The sequence below is a fragment of the Mesoplodon mirus genome, assembly GCF_964341445.2.
Source record: "Mesoplodon mirus genome assembly, chromosome: 3".
Classification (NCBI taxonomy): domain Eukaryota; kingdom Metazoa; phylum Chordata; class Mammalia; order Artiodactyla; family Ziphiidae; genus Mesoplodon; species Mesoplodon mirus.
This window is the reverse complement of record NC_138978.1, coordinates 135053044-135074214: the sequence shown is the minus strand read 5'-3', so window position 1 is coordinate 135074214 and position 21171 is coordinate 135053044. Positions and strand designations below refer to the sequence as shown.

The window sequence follows — 21171 nt, the reverse complement described above, 5'->3', positions numbered from 1 at the left end:
CAAAATAGACTTTAAAATAAAGACTATTAGAAGAGACAAAGAAGGACACTACATAACGATAAAGGGATCGATCCAAGAAGAAGATATAACAATTGTAAATATTTATGCACCCAACATAGGAGCACCTCAATACATAAGGCAAATACTAACAGCCATAAAAGGGGAAATCGACAGTAACACACTCATAGTAGGGGACTTTAACACCCCACTTTCACCAATGGACAGATCATCCAAAATGAAAATAAATAAGGAAACACAAGCTTTAAATGATACATTAAACAAGATGGACTTAGTTGATATTTATAGGACATTCCATCCAAAAACAACAGAATACACATTTTTCTCAAGTGCTCATGGAACATTCTCCAGGATAGATCATATCTTGGGTCACAAATCAAGCCTTGGTAAATTTAGGAAAATTGAAATTGTATCAAGTATCTTTTCCGACCACAATGCTATGAGACTAGACATCAATTACAGGAAAAGATCTGTAAAAAATACAAACACATGGAGGCTAAACAATACACTACTCAATAACGAAGTGATCACTGAAGAAATCAAAGAGGAAATTAAAAAATACCTAGAAACAAATGACAATGGAGACACGACGACCCAAAACCTATGGGACGCAGCAAAAGCAGTTCTAAGGGGGAAGTTTATAGCAATACAATCCCACCTTAAGAAACAGGAAACATCTCGAGTAAACAACCTGACCCTGCACCTAAAGCAATTAGAGAAAGAAGAACAAAAAACCCCCAAAGCTAGCAGAAGGAAAGAAATCATAAAGATCAGATCAGAAATAAATGAAAAAGAAATGAAGGAAACGATAGCAAAGATCAACCAAACTAAAAGCTGGTTCTTTGAGAAGATAAACAAAATTGACAAACCATTAGCCAGACTCATCAAGAAAAGAAGGGAGAAGACTCAAATCAATAGAATTAGAAATGAAAAAGGAGAAGTAACAACTGACACTGCAGAAATACAAAAGATCATGAGAGATTACTATAAGCAACTCTATGCCAATAAAATGGACAACCTGGAAGAAATGGACAAATTCTTAGAAATGCACAACCTGCCAAGACTGACTCAGGAAGAAATAGAAAATATGAATAGACCAATCACAAGCACTGAAATTGAAACTGTGATTAAAAATCTTCCATCAAACAAAAGCCCAGGACCAGATGGCTTCACAGGCGAATTCTATCAAACATTTAGAGAAGAGCTAACACCTATCCTTCTCAAACTCTTCCAAACAATATCAGAGGAAGGAACACTCCCAAACTCATTCTACGAGGCCACCATCACCTTGATACCAAAACCAGGCAAGGATGTCATAAAGAAAGAAAACTACAGGCCAATATCACTGATGAACATAGATGCAAAAATCCTCAATAAAATACTAGCAAACAGAATCCAACAGCATATTAAAAGGATCATACACCATGATCAAGTGGGGTTTATTCCAGGAATGCAAGGATTCTTCAATATACGCAAATCAATCAATGTGATACACCATATTAACAAGTTGAAGGAGAAAAACCATATGATCATCTCAATAGATGCAGAGAAAGCTTTCGACAAAATTCAACACCCATTTATGATAAAAACCCTGCAGAAAGTAGGCATAGAGGGATCTTTCCTCAACATAATAAAGGCCATATATGACAAACCCACAGCCAACATTGTCCTCAATGGTGAAAAACTGAAACCATTTCCACTAAGATCAGGAACAAGACAAGGTTGCCCACTCTCACCACTCTTATTCAACATAGTTTTGGAAGTTTTAGCCACAGCAATCAGAGAAGAAAAGGAAATAAAAGGAATCCAAATCGGAAAAGAAGAAGTAAAGCTCTCACTGTTTGCAGATGACATGATACTGTACATAGAGAATCCTAAAGATGCTACCGAAAAACTACTAGAGCTAATCAATGAATTTGGTAAAGTAGCAGGATACAAAATTAATGTACAGAAATCTCTGGCATTCCTGTACACTAATGATGAAAAATCTGAAAATGAAATCAAGAAAACACTCCCATTTACCATTGCAACAAAAAGAATAAAATATCTAGAAATAAACCTACCTAAGGAGACAAAAGACCTGTATGCAGAAAATTATAAGACACTGATGAAAGAAATTAAAGAAGATACAAATAGATGGAGAGATATACCATGCTCCTGGATTGGAAGAATCAATATTGTGAAAATGACTGTACTACCCAAAGCAATCTACAGATTCAATGCAATCCCTATCAAACTACCACTGGCATTTTTCACAGAACTAGAACAAAAAATTTCAAAATTTGTTTGGAAAAACAAAAGACCCCAAATAGCCAAAGCAATCTTGAGAACGAAAAACGGAGCTGGAGGAATCAGGCTCCCTGACTTCAGACTATACTACAAAGCTACAGTAATTAAGACAGTGTGGTACTGGCATAAAAACAGAAAGATAGATCAGTGGATCAGGATAGAAAGCCCAGAGATAAACCCATGCACATATGGCCAACTTATCTTTGATAAAGGAGGCAGGAATGTACAGTGGAGAAAGGACAGCCTCTTCAATAAGTGGTGCTGGGAAAACTGGACAAGGACATGTAAAAGTCTGAGATTAGATCATTCCCTAACACCATACACAAAAATAAGCTCAAAATGGATTAAAGACTTAAATGTAAGGCCAGAAACTATCAAACTCTTAGAGGAAAACATAGGTAGAACACTCTATGACATAAATCACAGCAAGATCCTTTTGGACCCACCTCCTAGAGAAATGGAAATAAAAACAAAGATAAACAAATGGGACCTAATGAAACTTCAAAGCTTTTGCACAGCAAAGGAAACCATAAACAAGACCAAAAGACAACCCTCAGAATGGGAGAAAATATTTGCAAATGAAGCAACTGACAAAGGATTAATCTCCAAAATTTATAAACAGCTCATGCAGCTCAATAGCAAAAAAACAAACAACCCAATCCAAAAATGGGCAGAAGACTTAAATAGGCATTTCTCCAAAGAAGATATACAGACTGCCAACAAACACATGAAAGAATGCTCAACATCATTAATCATCAGAGAAATGCAAATCAAAACTACAATGAGATATCATCTCACACCAGTCAGAATGGCCATCATCAAGAAATCTAGAAACAATAAATGCTGGAGAGGGTGTGGAGAAAAGGGAACCCTCTTGCACTGCTGGTGGGAATGTGAATTGGTACAGCCACTATGGAGAACAGTATGGAGGTTCCTTAAAAAACTAAAAATAGAACTACCATATGACCCAGCAATCCCACTACTAGGCATATACCCTGAGAAAACCATAATTCAAAAAGAGACATGTACCAAAATGTTCATTGCAGCTCTATTCACAATAGCCCGGAGCTGGAAACAACCTAAGTGTCCATCATCGGATGAATGGATAAAGAAGATGTGGCACATATATACAATGGAATATTACTCAGCCATAAAAAGAAACGAAACTGAGCTATTTGTAATGAGGTGGCTAGACCTAGAGTCTGTCATACAGAGTGAAGTAAGTCAGAAAGAGAAAGACAAATACCGTATGCTAACACACATATACGGAATTAAAAAAAAAAATGGCATGAAGAACCTAGGGGTAAAACGGGAATAAAGACACAGACCTACTTGAGAATGGACTTGAGGATATGGGGAGGGGGAAGGGTAAGCTGTGACAAAGCGAAAGAGAGGCATGGACATATATACACTACCAAACGTGGGGTAGATAGATGGTGGGAAGCGGCCGCATGGCACGGGGAGATCAGCTCGGTGCTTTGTGACCGCCTGGAGGGGTGGGATGGGGAGGGTGGGAGGGAGGGAGATGCATGAGGGAAGGGATGTGGGAACAGATGTATGTGAATGACTGATTCACTTTGTTATAAAGCAGAAACTAATAAAAAATTAAAAAAAAAAAAAAAAAAGAAAAGCAGATAAGTCAAGATTGACAAATGTATAGGCTCTTCATCTTACTGTGTGTGTGTGTTTTTTGTTTCCTTTTAGTTACTTGTCAAGGTGTAAAGAACTCTATCACTCTTAAGACAGTAAACTTCACGGGGTATAATCTGACATGGCAGGGAGCAGATTACATGGCCAAGATCTTAAAGGTGATTTTATGTTTAAACTTTCATAAAAACATATGTGATTGAAACACATTCATACATTGACACAGATGGCAGTTAATTTTTGTCTTTTGATATCTGTGAGTGCATCTTTCATTTTGTTGAAAGAATAAGACCAGTTTTCAGTTTGGGATTCTACCATTTAGTAAAGATAGTCCACTTAATTTTAGAAATAAGAGATTTAATATATAATACATAATACTTCTGTGTATTTTTAGTTACTGAAAACATTGATTTTGATGCTGTGAAGAAACTCTGCCATTATAGTCTTCAATATTTAAATGAATCAAGTGTCTATTAGCTACTGTAGTTTGTAAACTAATAAAAATCACTACATCGGCAACTTGTAAATACAGTTTTTAAACTAATGCCTTAACCACTTTACAGTGGTTATAATTACTGTATTTAGGCCTAAATTATTTAATAATTTGACATGAAGCCTTTTTAGTAGTTCGATGGTGCAGACCAGGGATAGATAAACTATGGTTGCTGGGCCAGATCAAGCCCGTTGCCTGATTTTGTAAAGAAAGTTTTTTCGGAACATAGTGGCACCATTGTTTACATGGTAGCTATGGCTACTTTCAGCCTACGCCAGTGGGATTGAGTAGTTGCAACAGAAACTGTATAGCTCACAGAGCTGGAAATGTTTAAATTTAGATTTTGGAAATTGAAAAATTCTTTGAGCCTATACAGGGCAAGTCCATTGACCCCTGGGGTAGAGAACAGTCAAGAACTTTGGTGCCGAAGCCAAATGGCCTAGGTTCAAATTCCCTTTCTCCCTTTTCATAGCTAGTGACCATGGACAAATCACTTAACATCTATGCCTCATTGTGAGGTTTAAATGAACTCATTTGTATAAATAGTGCTTGGCACATACTAAGCACTGTGTAAGTGGTTGCTGTTATTTCTGCTTGGAGCTTTTATAAGCTATTGTTAATGGGAAAATGACACTAATGATTTTCCTTTTAGAGTGTCAAAGGCACTTTGAGTCTTTTATGTTTTCAAAAATGTAACAAGACTTTTTTCATTTAAAGTCAGTGTTCCCTCTTACCAAAATTGATTTTATGAATATAAAGAATTGAATGTCTTTAAGACAAGACTTGTGGTTAAATGTCAAACCGTTATCTTCCCAAGGCACATCAAACTGGCTGTGCATAGTCCAGGCCTCTAAAGTTTGTGTGCATACCCTAGGTAGCATGTGAGATCCATTTTGTAAATATAGTTTTAAAAATAATGCCTGGGACTTCCCTGGCGGTCCAGCAGTTAACACTCTGTGCCCCCAATGCAGGGGGCCTGGGTTCGATCCCTGCTCAAGGAACTAGATCCCACATGCAATAACTAAAAGATCAGGCAGGCCAAAACTAAAGACCCGGCACAGCCAAACAAACAAACAAATAAATAAATAATTTTAAAAAATAAATAAAATAATGCCTTAGAAGTTAGGAAAAGAAAATATTAGAACCTATTTAGCTTTGTATCATTTAAAAATATCTATGTATCTTATAATGTACATAAATTATATGTATAGAACTTTGTGTATATAATTTGTGAAAAAATAAGATGCGTATTAAAAAGTTTTTTTAGCGGTTGCCCAGTCAGGTGTTTGGAGGCCATTGGAGGACAGAAAGATGAAATTTAGAGCCTCAGCAATGATAGAATTTAGAACCAATTCCCTGACTTAGAAGATAAGGAAATAATTCTTAGACTGTAATTGAGTTGTCCAACTTTACATAAGTGTTCATAAACAGGTCATCCAGTGGCTGGAATCTAATCACTGACCGACTAGAATGTGGGTCACTGGACTCGTAAAGCAGAACTGACTATTTAATTTCTCAGCTTGGCTCTCCTGGCATATATGCTTGATATGTGTGTGTGTAAATCTCTGACATAATAAGCCATACTCAGTAGGCACACCCTGTTTCCTTATTGAAACATCCTAATTTCGGCCCGTTAAATCTTTGCAGTATCAGACTATCAGAAGGCATGAAGCAACCTGGGCTGAGAGTCTTCGTTCCAGGAGACCTGATCTTGACTGTATGGCTGGTTTGAGGCGCATCACTCTGAACTGCAACAAGCTCATTGGTGACCTGGGTGCTCGTGCTTTTGCAGAATCTCTTAGTGAGGATTTATGGCTTGGAGGTAAATTCTAAAATGGAAAATATTGAATTTTTAATATAATATATGCTTAGCTTTTGGCATGATACTGTTGTGATAGGATTTTTTAAGGCCTCATTTTTCTGATCGTTTTTATGTTGCTTTTAAACTTTCTCTAAGAGTTACATATATACTTTACAGAAAATACAGAGTAACAAGAGAACAATTACCTATACATTTAATACCCAGACATAATCACTGTTCATTTTGGTGTATATATTCTCAGTCTTTTTATTGTTTTCTATAAATATATTTGTACACTTAGGGATTACAAAAATAGAATTGTAGTATACTTGCTATTTCATATTCCTGCTTTTTTCACTTAATGAGGTATCATGTAGTATTCCATCCTATTGATGTCCCATAGTTTAATCAATTATTTGCAATTAGATTTAGACAGTTTGCTTTTCCCTGTCACAAACAATGTGAATACATTGTATATACATCTCTGTGTCCATCAGGATTACTTCTGTAGAATAAGGTACTACAAGTGGAATGACTAAGTGGAACATATTTTTAAGACTTTTGATACACATTGCCAAATTACCACCCAGAAAGGCTATGCCAATTTGTAGTCCACCCCAAGAGTGGATGTGAAGCCTGCCTCTCACAAACACTGGCTGGTAGCACTTTTAAAAAACTGTAAGACTACAAAAATGAGTACCTCTCCCTTTTTTATGCAAGTGGGATTACTCCAAATTTTATAACTTTTTTCAGTTAATTCAGTATGACCATTTTAGCAAGTCAGTAAATTTGCATCTACTGCATCATTTTTTTTTCTTTTTTTTTGCAGTACACGGGTGTCTCACTGTTGTGGCCTCTCCCGTTGCAGAGCACAGGCTTCAGACGCGCAGGCTCAGCGGCCATGGCTCACGGGCCCAGCCGCTCTGTGGCACGTGGGATCTTCCCGGACCGGGGCACGAACCCGTGTCCCCTGCATCAGCAGGCGGACTCTCAACCATTGTGCCACCAGGGAAGCCTTACTGCATCATTTTTTTGGTGACCCTTCAGTGTTCCATTATATGAATATGCCACAGTACACATAGCTTATCCAATCTTGTATAAAAGGTATGTCCAGTTTTTCAGTTACAAATAGTACTCTGATATATATCCTTACCTATATCTCTGACTATTTCTTTTGGTTAAATTCGTAGAAAGAGAGTTGTTGGATCAAAAGAGTATAGACATTTTAAAGACTTTTCTTACACAATCTTGGCTTAATCTGATAGGAGAATAACCACATTTTGTTTTATTTTGTATTCGTTTGATTTACTGGTGAGGTTTACTGGCTGTTTGTATTAATTTGGCTAGTTGGTTAATTACACCATGTGTCCATTCTTCTGTAGTGAGAGTTTGTAAGGGTTGTATCATATCCTGTCAGACCCATACGTCTGACTTGCTATTTCTGTATGTCATGGGGTGTTGAAAGACTCCAGTTATTTTAATGTGATGGTCCACTCAACACTTCAGTAAATGACTCATGATAGTTTCCTTTCATGTAATATTTTTTAATACCTGTGCTTTTGCGATGACCCCTTTTGTTTAAATGAGTAGGTTGTTCAGCCCCAGAACTACTAGAATTCATGATCATTTGTTCTGGTTTTTGTCTGACCTTTTACTGTGAGAGTTCTTGACCATCATAATTTCATGATAGGTTTTTAGTATGTATTCTCTATTCACACATTGTTTGAATTTGTTATTATTTGTATCCTAGAAAACGGTACTTTTCTAAAGTTGTACTTCCCTTATGGTTTTAGCAGATAATTTTCTAATTAAAGTGATTTATACCTGTAAATTTTTCTTATCTCTACTGTGAATAGAGGTGAACCTAGATACTAAGCCTGCTTCCACCAAGAACATTATTTCCTTCTTGTGCAACCTCTGAATTCTTGAAAGGAGCACTTTATTCATTTGTCAGTTTCACAAGTAATTTTTTTAATACCTTCTGTGTGCCAGATGTGGATGTAGGCACTACGGATAAAGCAGTGAACCAGACAGACAAAAGTCTTGCCCTCATGGAGCTTACATTCTAGTGAAGGAGTTCAGCTAGAAATTAGTAAACAGATAAGTAATATAATTTTAGAGAGTAGGAAGTGCAAAAATACCTTAATGTAAGGAGAGTGAGTGGGGGCAGGTAGGACTCCATTGGACAGATATGTTAAGGGACAGCTTCACTGGAGAAGTGGCATTTGAATGGAGACCTGAATGAAGAGAGCGGCAAGCCATAGAAGAGCTGGTGTAAGCACATTCCAGGACAAGGGGGCAATGAGTATGTGGGCATGTAGATGGGTGACGTATTTAAGGAAAAGCAAGGAGGCCAGTCTGGGCAGAGTACTGAGTGAAGAAGAGTGTGGTATGATATGAGGTCAAGGAGCTAGCCAGGGGTCTGCTCTTGTAAAGTCTTGAAGGCCAGAGTAAAGATGTGGATTATTCTAAATGAGTAGAGGGTTTGAACTGGAAAAAGGCATGATCTAATTCATATCTGAATAAGGTGACCTGGTATAGAGAAGGGACTTGGGAGGATAAAGAAGAGGAATGGGGAGACCAGTTAGGAGACTATCACAGTGCTCCAAATAAGAGATGTTTATGGCCTAGGTTAGGTTGGAAGTTTGCAGCAAGTGAAAAGTGGTTGAATTCAGGTTGTGTTTTGAGGGTGTAGCTATCAAGACCTGCAGATAGATTAGATGTGAGGTATGAAGGAAATAGTAACAAGGAGACAAGTCGTTGATGAGTATGTGTGCAACTGGGTGGTATCACTTAGAAAAAGGGGGCTGATGGGAGGAGCAGCTTTTGAGAGAATATCAGGACTTTGGTTTGTTATCTTAGATGCCCTGGTTTGATATCTTAGATGCCTTTAGGTATCTAAGTGTCTGGACGGTGCTCAGACTGTACTTTGTATCCAAAGGTATCCAAAGCCACTTTAGATGCAAAATGTTTAAAGTTGACCTTTGCTGCTGCCAAAATAGTAGCCACTGGGGGCAGTCTGCAAGATGGCATCTTAGGTTTCTGAGGAAGAAATTAGAATACACAAAGGGGGAAATAAGTGTATAATTACATAATGTAGATTTCATATTTAAATTTATGGGAAAAGCAATAATTAGTTGGCTTTTGGTTTTAAATGGAAATAGCCACTCATTGGAAAATAATTACTCTAATTTCAATTCATTTTATCTTAGATCATTCTGTGATGAAAACAGTTACCAGAAAAGTTCTCCAGATGGAAGGAGTGCCAAGTCAGAGGTATATAACATGTTTCAGTTCTCTCGGAAGAATTTCTCTTTAATGGCTTGTTTTTCTTTCTTTCTTAAAAGAAAATTATCAAGGTACTTTCTGCCATCTTAAAACTAAGTTTTTAGTCAAATCAAATGGCTTTTCTGTTTTTGAAAATGTTGTGTGATGATTTAATTTAGGTTCCCAGATAGGCAGATTGAAAACCTTTTAACTTTTTATTTTCTGGAACATATAATCGTTAGTCACAAATAGTCTTTTTTTATTTTTGGTGATAAGAATGAATAGCAGGAGCACCATTTGTGAAACCAAATCTAATATGAAACTGTTTCTTGTGAGTAAATTTGAATTTTGAAACAGCAAAACAATAAGGTTTAATATAAAGCAAAATAAATTTTTATGTTTATGATCTGCCAATTTCCCAGAAAGAGTTTTGTGGTGAGTTTAGTTATATACCAGATACATTAAAATCACCAATGGACAACAGATCTTTTATTCAGGTGCCCTCTGAAAGTTTTAAAAATTTGTTGATTTCATATCACTGAACGGTCCACTTTAAAATGGTTAAAATGATAAATTTTCTGTTTTGTGTAGTTTACCACAATTTTTAAAAAATGTGTTGTTTGAAGATTTTTGGGTTTTATAAAGGTATTGTATTAGCATAAAAATGAAAAATGTAAAAGACCACCTCTAATCCCATTATCCTATCAAGCAATATTTACATTTTTATTTTCTCTTCCTGCTGTCTATAAACATAATTCCACATAGCTTCAATATAATTTTCAATATCTTTTCGCATTAAATTTAAATTCTATGATTCCTAGTTATACTTTTTAACAGTGTATTCACAAGGTTTCATTGAGTTGGTCAATTTTTTAAATTGGTGAAAAATTGGAAATAACCTAAAATAAACTATTGTAAACATCTTCATAAATACAGCTTTTTTTAACTTAAAGATGTATGTTTTTGATTCTCTATTAATCAACTTGCTTGGACAATAGTGTATTAAATAAGTTGTTAAGAGTGTTTATGAAGTCAAAAAAAGCTTATGATTGTCTGCCAATTGTTATTTCAAGAGAGTGGTATTTTAGTAATCAAATAGTACATACAAAGAAGTTAAGATTTGTGATATCACACTAATTAGATACTATTATTAAAAATTTATATCATATGTAAAGCATTCTTAAAATAGCTAAGTTGACTTTTGCTATGATATTAGAAATGGAAATATATATAAATAAAACATGTATATGTAAAACATATTAGGAATTCTGTAAAATTAGTACAGAATAATAGGGCATCATGGAATGAGAAGAAAACAGTTAAACATTTTTTTTTATTTAGCATGATTAAACAAAATGGAAATTTAACTGAAGTATACAAGCTCATTGAGCTATTTCAAGAGTAATTTTATTTCTTGGGCTTTTTTTGGTATTTGCCTCAGTTATTTGGAGACATAGAGGTAAGCCAAATCAGTATCTGGGTATATACCTAGATCCAGGTGAGTATAGGGGTGAAATAATGGTGTGAATTGTGTCACATTTATATTGTAATTATGTATGCCTAAAAAGAGATGGGAACTTTTATTAGAAATTTTTTTTATCTCCTCACAAGAAAAGTGTAATTTAAAAAAATTTTAATGCAAATGTATTTGCATTAGTTTCTGAAAGTAAAGGAAGGGTATACACATACAAACCACATGCATACAAACATTTTTTTGACGGTAATTAAGTTAGAAAACACAATGAAATAGCACAAAATGAACTGAGCTCCTATATATATATATATATATATATACATATATATATATATATATATATATATTTTTTTTTTTGCGATACATGGGCCTCTCACTGCTGTGGCCTCTCCCGTTGCAGAGCACAGGCTCTGGACACACAGGCTCAGCGGCCATGGTTCAGGGGCCCAGCCACTCCGCGGCACGTGGGATCCTCCCGGACCGGGGCATGAACCCGCGTCCCCTGCATCGGCAGGCGGACTCTCAACCACTGTGCCACCAGAGAAGCCCGAGCTCCTATATTTTTTTAAGAGGCATGTAAATCACACAAGATCGTGTGGTGATTATCAGTAAGCTACACTCTATGAAATATTTGTCCTATATTACCGCATACACCCCATTTTACCCTGCATCCTAATGCTGCTAAAATATAGTAGAAAGCAGCAGCATAGCACACGGAGATCAACTTGGTGCTTTGCGATGACCTAGAGGGGTGGGATAGGGAGGGTGGGAGGGAGGCTCAAGAGGGAGGGGATATGGGGACATGTGTATGCATATGGCTGATTTGCTTTGTTGTGTAACAGAAACTAACACAGAATTGTGAAGCTATTATACTCCAATCAAGATCTATTAAAATAAATAAATAAAATAACATAAAATATAGTAGCTTTGAAAGATAAATATAACCATTTTAACCTATGATGTTTGTTTTCAGTAAATTCAAATTAAATATTTAAATGTGAATTTTAATATATGGCTTGTTCTAAGTAAAATATGAACACGTAGTTCTAGTTTTTCAAACCAAATGTTTCATATAAAGATACTTGCCTCTGTACTACTGAAATATAGGATAAGTCTCCACATTTCACTCTTTTATCCAGTGGGTTTCATTTGCTCTTTGGGTGTTTTCTATATGAAATCAAAGGAGCAGTGAAGGTTGACAGGCTTATAGGAGGGTAACATTGACTCACCTACCCCCCAGCAACTTGCAGCCTTATAACTTGTATTGGTTTTACATAGAAACATTCATCTTAAATTTAAATTTTGTTCTACTTCTGAAGATTCTGTCTGGCAGAAGTCATGGATGTATCTGTGTTTCTGTGTTCTTGAGATTCAGAAATGCCAAAGGTGTTATAAGATTCAGTAAACATGAGTGTTTCTGCATGATACATAAAATGTATCATACATTGGGACTTTAAAAAAATTATTTTTTCGTTTCTGCACATCTCAATACTTTTGTTTTAGTTAAAATAACTTGTTACTGTAGAGAACTTATATTTTTTAAAAATGCTGGCTTATGTAAAACCTTTGTATAAAACGATCCTCTTTTTAATGGCCTTGGCATCATTGTCAAGTGCCTGTTTGATTCCTTTCAATGTGTACACGTGTGACAGTTGCTCTGGAGACCTTTGGTGCATCTTGACTCATTCTTTTCATGTTTTGCCAAACATAGGCTTGGCCGCAAAGCAATCTGTACGTAATGGAAGGAAACACTCTGCTGGTAAAGAATGTTATGGTCCTGAACCTCTACCACCTGGTGTGTCTGGTTTCCAGCCCTGGCGTACTGCAGAACGTGCAACAGGTAATGTGTTGGCATTCCCTGTCTTTTTCAGTCATTTAGAGTTCTTTATTTGGAACTTCTCTTATGTGGGTGGTCTCTGGTGCTTTGTATACAGGAAAAAAGGTAACTCACACATGGCTTCTGCCTAATGAGCCCTCTAAGGAAGAAAAATAAAAAGTAATTGGGAGTTTCAAGTTGTTTCTCAAGTGTCACAGGAGAGGTAACCCCGTGGGAGTCTTGAGGAGACTAAAATTATCACCAGTTGTGCATGTGAGAAAAGTTTCATTAAAGGCAGGTGTAGTTGAGTGAAGCCCTACAGCACAGAAGTAGGAATTTGGATTTGTACGAATGGGAAAAAAGCCATATTAGGCATGGGAAATAGTTTAATGCAGAATGGATGAAAAATATGCATTAGACTTATTCTAAATCAACTGGCTTATTAACTCAGTAAATCAGATTTAGTGAGTCAAACTAGCTTTACCTGATTTCTTATCCAGGGGATGGGTGTTCATAGTAATTTTTGTCACAGAACAGTAAATAAAATGGTTGAACTATAGCTTTAGGCTTGCTAAGTGAAATAGATTGCTCTAGATGATCTTCAGGTGACTTACTTGGTAGTATTCACGAAATTGGGGATTAACAATTGCTTAAGAAAACAAAGAGAATTGATTTTAAATAGTACTTGAAGTAGTTACTGTGTAAAATATCTGTTCAGTTGCTCATGTTAAATGGATGTTTATAATCCCCATTGGACAACTGACTAATTTTTTGCAAATGGTAATGTGAATTGCTGTTGCATGAACTATAGTGTTGAATCCCCAGTCTTTTTTTTTTTTTTTTTGCGGTATGCGGGCCTCTCACTGTTGTGGCCTCTCCCGTTGCGGAGCACAGGCTCCGGATGCGCAGGCCCAGCGGCCATGGCTCACGGGCCCAGCCGCTCCGCGGCATATGGGATCCTCCCAGACCGGGGCACGAACCCGTATCCCCTGCATCGGCAGGCGGACTCTCAACCACTGCGCCACCAGGGAGGCCCGAATCCCCAGTCTTTGCACTTGAGTTTAACAGCTCTGTGGTTTCCTATCTTCTTCTTGAGACACTTAATCGCAGGTCCATCCTAGTCACACAGGGTGGTAAATTAGAGAACGATTAATATCACCATTTAAAGAAGTGAGACTGAAATCTCAACCGCCCTGAACATAGGAACTAAAGGGGCCTCTCAGCAGTTCAGAGAGTTATTACCAAGCCAGTCGGCTGAATTCTGTTCTGTTTTCTCCGTATCAGAGCACTCCAGGTCCTGGTTTTGAGCTTGTTTATTTTTATACACAATTCTGTATGGATACTATCCATAATACTAAATAGTTGTATTAACTGGGTTTAACTGGTGATGTATTTACATGAAGATCTAACTTCGTTTTGTTGATATCTTTTTAGGGGCTTTCCATTCATCAAAGCTCATGATGTAGGTAATCAGTTGCTGGTGTGTAGCTATCATATTTATGATATATAGGGCTTGAATTGGGAAAGGTGGATGGTCATTCTTCTTGCTTTTTAAACGGACAGAGCCTTACAAGAAGCATTTCCCTCTCTGAAATAAGTAAGTCCATGTAAAACATGTTTGGTCGCTCTCCCAATGCAACTGTGTAGTTGTGTGGATTTGGCGCACAACGGGCAGCCTTGTGGTTATGTCTGTAAACAAGGAAGCCTGTTTTTCAGTCCGCAAATCAGCTGTTACCCAGTGAAACGAACTTGACTGCCATTTCTGACCCCTCACATGGAGCTGTCATACTCAAGAATGTTCATATGTTTTCAAGAAACGTTATTTGCGGGCTATATGTACAAATTCCCGATCTGAAAGCCAAAATAAAGCAACATCTCCCAAACTTCTGCTCTCTCACCAAGGTCACATACATTCCCTTGCTTATGGCCTCATGGCAAGCTAATACTGTCAGTATCAGATTCTCCTTCCCAGTGGTTCTGGGAGACTGCATAGTTGCTCTGTGAAAGGCACCACTGCTGAGGTTGAGAGAAGAGCATCTTGGGTGTCAGTCCTGCCCTTGCATCCCCAGAGAGACGGGTGTGCACCTCGTTCTCCTGTTAGCGTTTTCCTATGCTGCAGGGTTTGCTGCTTGTTGTCAAAATGATGTCCTAGTGACTTGTCTTCTGCGTGGTTCTATAATCCCAGCACAGTTCTTTATGATCTGTAGACTTTTATGGGGTTGTGGCCAGGACAGTTTTTAAATGTTTGGAAATGTCCTATTGAAGAACATTGCAGTGGCAGTGAAGCTTGATGGGAGAATTGTATTACTGTTACCCTAGTTTTGGCTTAAGGGTGGTGAGAAGATGAAAGCTTTGATGGGTCAGTTTTAGTTGTGTATGTGTATGTGATTTATTTTTTAAAATTCTAATGTCTATTATTCACAGCTTAGATATGTTGACATTCTGATTATTCATCAGTCCCTTTACTGATGTATTTTCTATGAAAAACTACATTTTCTTCCACACTGTTTTTGTGTGATGGGGAAGAATAGATTTTTCATTTGCAGTATAAAGTTGATCTGAGAAAAAATGTTTACCTTGGATCTTCACTTGGCTTCTGTGAAAGAAACTTAATAAAATAATATGGGCAATTCCCATTACTAATCCTAACCATGTACAACAGAGGTCTGTAGAGTAACATAGCAAAAATAAGTTCCTGTAATTTTACTTAGTCATTGCCTGTTTTAGACTAAGGAGCAGTGAGAGACATTTATAAATAACGATACCTCAGATCACTTTTGTTAAATGTCCTCTAATATTTGGATATTTGGATCTGGCTTGTGTTATCTTTTTTACAATCTTGTCTTCTTGCTTTGCACTTTAGTGTAACAACTCTATGATTTCTTATCTTCTTCCTCAGACACTCAGGTCCATCAGAGTTTCCTGTGACTGTGACAGTAGAGAGTCCTTCCTCGTCAGAAATCGAAGAGGTCGATGATTCCTCAGAAAGTGTTCAGGAAGAGCCAGAGAAAATCCGTTTGAAACAAGAAGCATTCCAGGTACAAAGTTATCACTTTAAAGCTATAGCAAAGATTATTTTTCAAATGGAAGCCTGATTGCAACACTGCACAGCTTGTGTGAGGGTTCTATTTTCTCCTCCCATCTGCATTGTATCCCCTTGAATGGTTCCTTAAGCTTAGACCAAGGTGAATGGTGGACATTTGAAATCTAAGAAATAAAAATCAAAACATGTCATTAGTAATATATTTTCCTTTCCTTAGAACCTTAGTATATTAGATTTAGGGAGAACCTTAGTGGTCATAAGATAAGGAAATTGAGTTCTGAATGAATATAGTCAGCTGATTCAGTGCTCTTGTTTTACGGATGAGAAAATTGACAGTTCTAGTTGAACTCTCTTTTTATAAGAGGAAAATATGGCCTCATTTTAAATAAAAGTAAAGTTGAAAAAAGTTTTGATGTTGATATTCTCCTTTCCTAAAATCAAAAATATCAGGAAGCTACATTATATTACCAAATAAACCTGACCTCTAATGTCACTCCATACTTTTGTTTGTATGGACAGAAAAGAAAAATTGATTTTCATAAGAAATTTTTGCACCTCAAAAATAATATAATTATTTTATTTCAACTTTAATGCACAGCTGAGCATTTCTAGTAAATAAAGGAACACCATTTGGGGGGGACCTTGTCTTTGTGCTACAAAGTCCATGTTTAATTTTTAAAAATTATTTAATATGATTTTCTTTTCATATGAAATATGAAACTTGACAGGTTTCAGAACTAATTATCCCATTATTGTAGGACTATGGGAAGTACTCTTTGATTTTCAAAAGAGAAAGTTAGATTTTTATTTTTTTAATGAAAATTAATGATAATATAGAGAAATTTTAAGAAAAGAACTTAGAAACTTATGAAATGTTAGAGTAGGAGAAATCTATAAGTCATGTAGTGTTACCCCCTTTTGTTTTATAAATGAGCACCTACAATTTGTACCACGTAAGTGGTTTATCAGTAAATGGCAGAGTATGACAAGACCCTAGAGCATCTAACCCGCATTCCTTGTCATTTTAGATGTGGTGTATTCATTTCCTTCACGAGTAGACCAGGAGATTGTATTTCTAAAAGCAATGATAGACACTGGGGAAGACCAAGAAGTTTAAACACTGGGACCACAGAATAGCAGATTCAGAATGCATGAGATCCCTTTTAGCTCTTCTCCATTTTGACAAGACACTACAGTGATGGTATCAAAGTGTTTAAGTATATAAGCCCACAACAATCAAGAGACTTCAACATAGTTTTTTTTTTTTTTCACCTTCCCAACTTTATTAAAGAAAATGCAGTGATGGTAAATATCTCTAGAACATAGTCAATTTTCTGGAATTCTTCCCTTGAAGACATGACATTTCCAAACACATGCCAAAGCGTACATGGTTCCCAACTGTACTAAGTAGGTGAGAAGCTGAAATCCTAAAATGTTCACCTTCCAACTTTCCCCAGTCTGTGGTCTGTCTTTGGATTGGCAATAATCGCCTGAACAGCTACTGTGGCTTCATTAATCTTTGTCTGTAGCTCTCTGAGCTCCTCTATTTGCAGCAGTCGCAGAATTTGAGCAGCTTCATTAAGAACTGCATGTGTTTCATGAGAAACACTCCTGTGTCAAAACCAAGAATATGCTTGTCTAAAGCAACAGGCAAGCCCTCTTTCGTTTGATTTGCTTTAGCAACTGCATCCTGTGTCAGGCGCTCCTGGACCAAAATGCGAATTGCCTTAAGCATTACCAGGTAATCATCATGACGCTGAATCTGAAGAAGGTTAGCCAAAGCCATTACACCACCTTAAAATCAGGATTATTTACATCCAAATTGATCAAGGGCTCTGCATTTTTACCTGCATTGTCAGCGTTTATTATATTATCAGGTACCAAGTCCTTGTAGTTTTCAGCATTATCTCCATATTCAAGTCTAACAGCTAAACCAAGAAGCCAGTCGATTGCTTCTGGTCGATCTTGAATCTTGAAAGGACAGTTAACATCTCTGAGATACTTTTCAAAGAACTTGGGCCAGTCACTGCTGTGGATGTTTCTTAAATTACCTCTGTCTTCAATCTTGTAGTGTCTGATTTTCTGGTCTTCGAGCCAAACAATAAAGTTTCTAAATTCTGTTTCATCTTTACAGTTGAAGCCGGCAGGGTTGTGGTAGTCGAGGGCCGTCAGCTTGCGTCGGAACATGGTGCCCGCTGCTCGCTCCGGTCCACCGGGCTGGGGCCGGGAGAGGAGAGGCGAGCTTCAACATAGTTTTGAAAGACGGAAGACAGGTGGAAGAGTATGAAACTGAAGCAGTAGAAAAGGGGAAAAGCATCACCTAGAATATGCACAGGGACCACCTGCAACTGAGGTGGATTCTGACCCCACCTGCAGAAGTAGCCCCATGCTCAGGTGTGCATGTAGGAGAGAGGGTGGAGTTAGTTAAAAGTGTGACTGAGATTGGGGAGCTCATTGAAGGGTTGTGTTTGGAGGAGTGGACTCCCAGCCCCGCCCTCACACTCCTGAAATGAGATGATTTCATTTTGAAAACAGTGAAACTGGCAAGAACTGGGGCAGCTAGTTTGAGTTTTTACACCCTAGAAAATTGTGTTTTGGGGGGATCCTATTACACTTACTCCCTGCTTTATCCTGCATAAGAAACCAATAAATCGTTGACTTCAGGGAGCTTTCTGCACTCATTCTTAAATAGAAAATAACTCTCATTTTCCTGTTAGTTGAGTAAGGCTTACAACATGAGAGAGGGGGAAAAAGAGTGAAAACATATCCTAGTAGGACCAGGGACAATTTAGGGAACAAAATAATTTAAGAAAAAACCCTAATTAATATCCTGAGAGAGGTTTAAAAAGGGCTAGCAACTATAAAATAAGACTAGGGTGTTAATGAAAAAGAGAATGGTCTGAAAGCAAGAGAGTTCTCCTAGAAATGAAAATATGGTTGCTGAAATAAATTCAGTAGGAATTTAAAAAATTTCTCAGTATATAACAAAGAAAGACACAATGGAAAATGTGATAGAAATATGTTAGAGGGGCTTCACCTGGAAGATCCAACATGTTACGATTAGAAACTCCAGACCCAGAAAAAAAATGGAGGGAAGCTGTCAAAGGGCAACAAAATTCCCCACAGCTGAAAGTAGACATCAGGCCTCAGATTGAAAATAGTTATGCAAGATGAGCAAGAATAGACTCATACCTAGGCACCCTTCATTGTGAAACTTTAAAATACTGAAAAAATAAATTCAAATAGAATATAACACTGAGAGGATACATCCATTCCAGAGAGAAAAATACTGGTCACCTAAAAAAACAAAGTTAAAATCTGACTTTATCATACTTGTCATCAGCACCATGGATCCTGGAAGGCATTAGAAAGATGCCTCCAAAGTTTTTCAGGCACATAATTTTCACCCTAGGGGTTTGTATCCAGCCAAACTATGAGTCATAAGTGGAGGCTGAAGAAGATATTTTGTACACAAAGAAATTTGAAAAATTGACCTCCTGTGCTACACCTTAAGCTATTTATAGAAATAATCCAGCAAAATGAGGCAATAAACCAAGAAGGAAGGTAATAGGGGATTCAGTGTAGATTGCAGCTAGTCTAGAGTGGAGAGGCTTCTATTGATTGTGTGATTGAGAGCTTAGAAACACCTTGAGGCGTATTGTACTTACTAGGTATCAGCCGTGGTTGGAAGGGAGGAGGGAGAGGAAGAGGAGAAGGAACTTGAACTCCAGAGGAGAAAAGGCTATACGGACATAAACCTGAAGCCAACTAAACTATGGTTGATTTTTAACCTACTATTGGTGAGGAAGGGAAGAATCCACTTTAACTTGCCACCACTCAAGATGTCCCCCTTTTCAGTGACACACAGGGGTAATGACCACCTATCTAATTGGTTGTCCAAACCAGAACTTGTGCAAACTCCTTACACTTCAATAGTGTAAGGAGGCGCTCTAATGCTGTAACACCAGGACAACAGGTATGAACTGGAACAGCCCAAGGCGACTTGGGGTATGTGGTCACCCTGCACAAGGGCAGTGACACTGGCCCAGTATGGAACGAGGTGTAGTCTATACACAGAGACACAGTACATCTGCAGTGGGCAATATTAATTTAATTGTAATAATGCAGTACTGTCTTGGGTTGCAGCTTTTATTGTCAACTTGCATGTAATCACAAATAAGTAAACTATACTTGCTATGTATTAGTATTAACTTGATATGTACTGAAATGTATTGTGTACTAGTATGTACTTAGTATATATTAGGCTGTAAATGTTTTTGCATATATTAACTCATTGAATCTTCTGAATAGCCTTAGGAGGTTGGTGCTAATATCATTCCCACTTTTGAGAACAGGAAGCTAAGACAGGGAAGGAGCTTGCCCAGGCTGTACCTAATTTAAGGTTGGATCGAGGCTTTGAGTTTAGGCTCTCTGCCTGTTCTCTTAAACCTTACTCCATACTGACTCTCAAATAACAGAAGACTTAACTGCACATAGAATAGAATATAAATTTCAAATTTGACAACATAAGAGCTAGGTTTGGAAAGTAGACAGGAGGTAGAAAAAAGGGAAGATGGTATGAATGTCCTCATTTTACAAAGCGTGACGTTGAGAGAGTTTCTAGTTGATCAACAATGTGGGTTTTCAAGTATATCACTACAAGTCAAAGAGATCATGAGCAATGGAATAACTCATGATGACATAACTTTACTGAGCAGTGTGGACATAGGAAAGAGTGTAGAGGAACTAAACCCTTACTTGTTAGTAAGTCAGAAAGTGAACAGATAATGCCTCCAATTTAGTGAGAAAATAGTCATGTGAGAGTATTACTTGGAAATGGAGAAGAATTCAAAATGACAATAGTTGGACCTCCCTGGTGGTGCGGTGGTTAAGAAACTGCCTGCCAAGGCAGGGGACATGGGTTCGAGCCCTGGTCTGGGAAGATCCCACATGCCGCAGAGCAGCAAAGCCCGTGCGCCACAACTATGGAGCCTGCACTCTAGAGCCTGCGAACCACAACTACTGAGCCCACGTGCCACAACTACTGAAGCCTGTGCGCCTAGATCCTGTGCTCCATAACAAGAGAAGCCACTGCAATGAAGAGTAGCCCCCACTCGCCGCAACTAGAGAAAGCCTGTACACAGCAACGAAGACCCAACACATCCAAAAATAAATAAATAATAATAATAAAATAATAAAAAGTAACAATAGTTGATGTAAAACTCATAAGAAAGGAAATCCAAACAGCCAGTAAACACAGAAAAGTGTACGACTTCATTAAGTAATAAGAGAAAAGTGAGTCAAAACCAAGGAAACTACATGT

General features: G+C 37.4%; 3 pseudogenes across 3 annotated transcripts in view; 2 read left to right on the top strand and 1 right to left on the bottom strand.

Moving 5' to 3' along the window:
* LOC309800867 (centrosomal protein of 78 kDa-like) overlaps positions 1 to 6280 on the top strand; it is a 720575-nt pseudogene extending 714295 nt beyond the window's left edge. The window contains exons 3-4 of the transcript in view: positions 4012 to 4115; positions 6095 to 6280. The product of the transcript in view is annotated as a centrosomal protein of 78 kDa-like (transcript). The remainder of the gene's footprint in view (positions 1 to 4011; positions 4116 to 6094) is intronic.
* Positions 1 to 21171, top strand: part of LOC309799247 (centrosomal protein of 78 kDa-like) — a 780309-nt pseudogene that overhangs the window by 751316 nt on the left and 7822 nt on the right. The window contains exons 9-11 of the transcript in view: positions 12701 to 12829; positions 14240 to 14267; positions 15705 to 15837. The product of the transcript in view is annotated as a centrosomal protein of 78 kDa-like (transcript). The remainder of the gene's footprint in view (positions 1 to 12700; positions 12830 to 14239; positions 14268 to 15704; positions 15838 to 21171) is intronic.
* Positions 17104 to 18084, bottom strand: LOC309801093 (RNA transcription, translation and transport factor protein-like; annotated as a pseudogene). Its single transcript has one exon. The product of its transcript is annotated as an RNA transcription, translation and transport factor protein-like (transcript).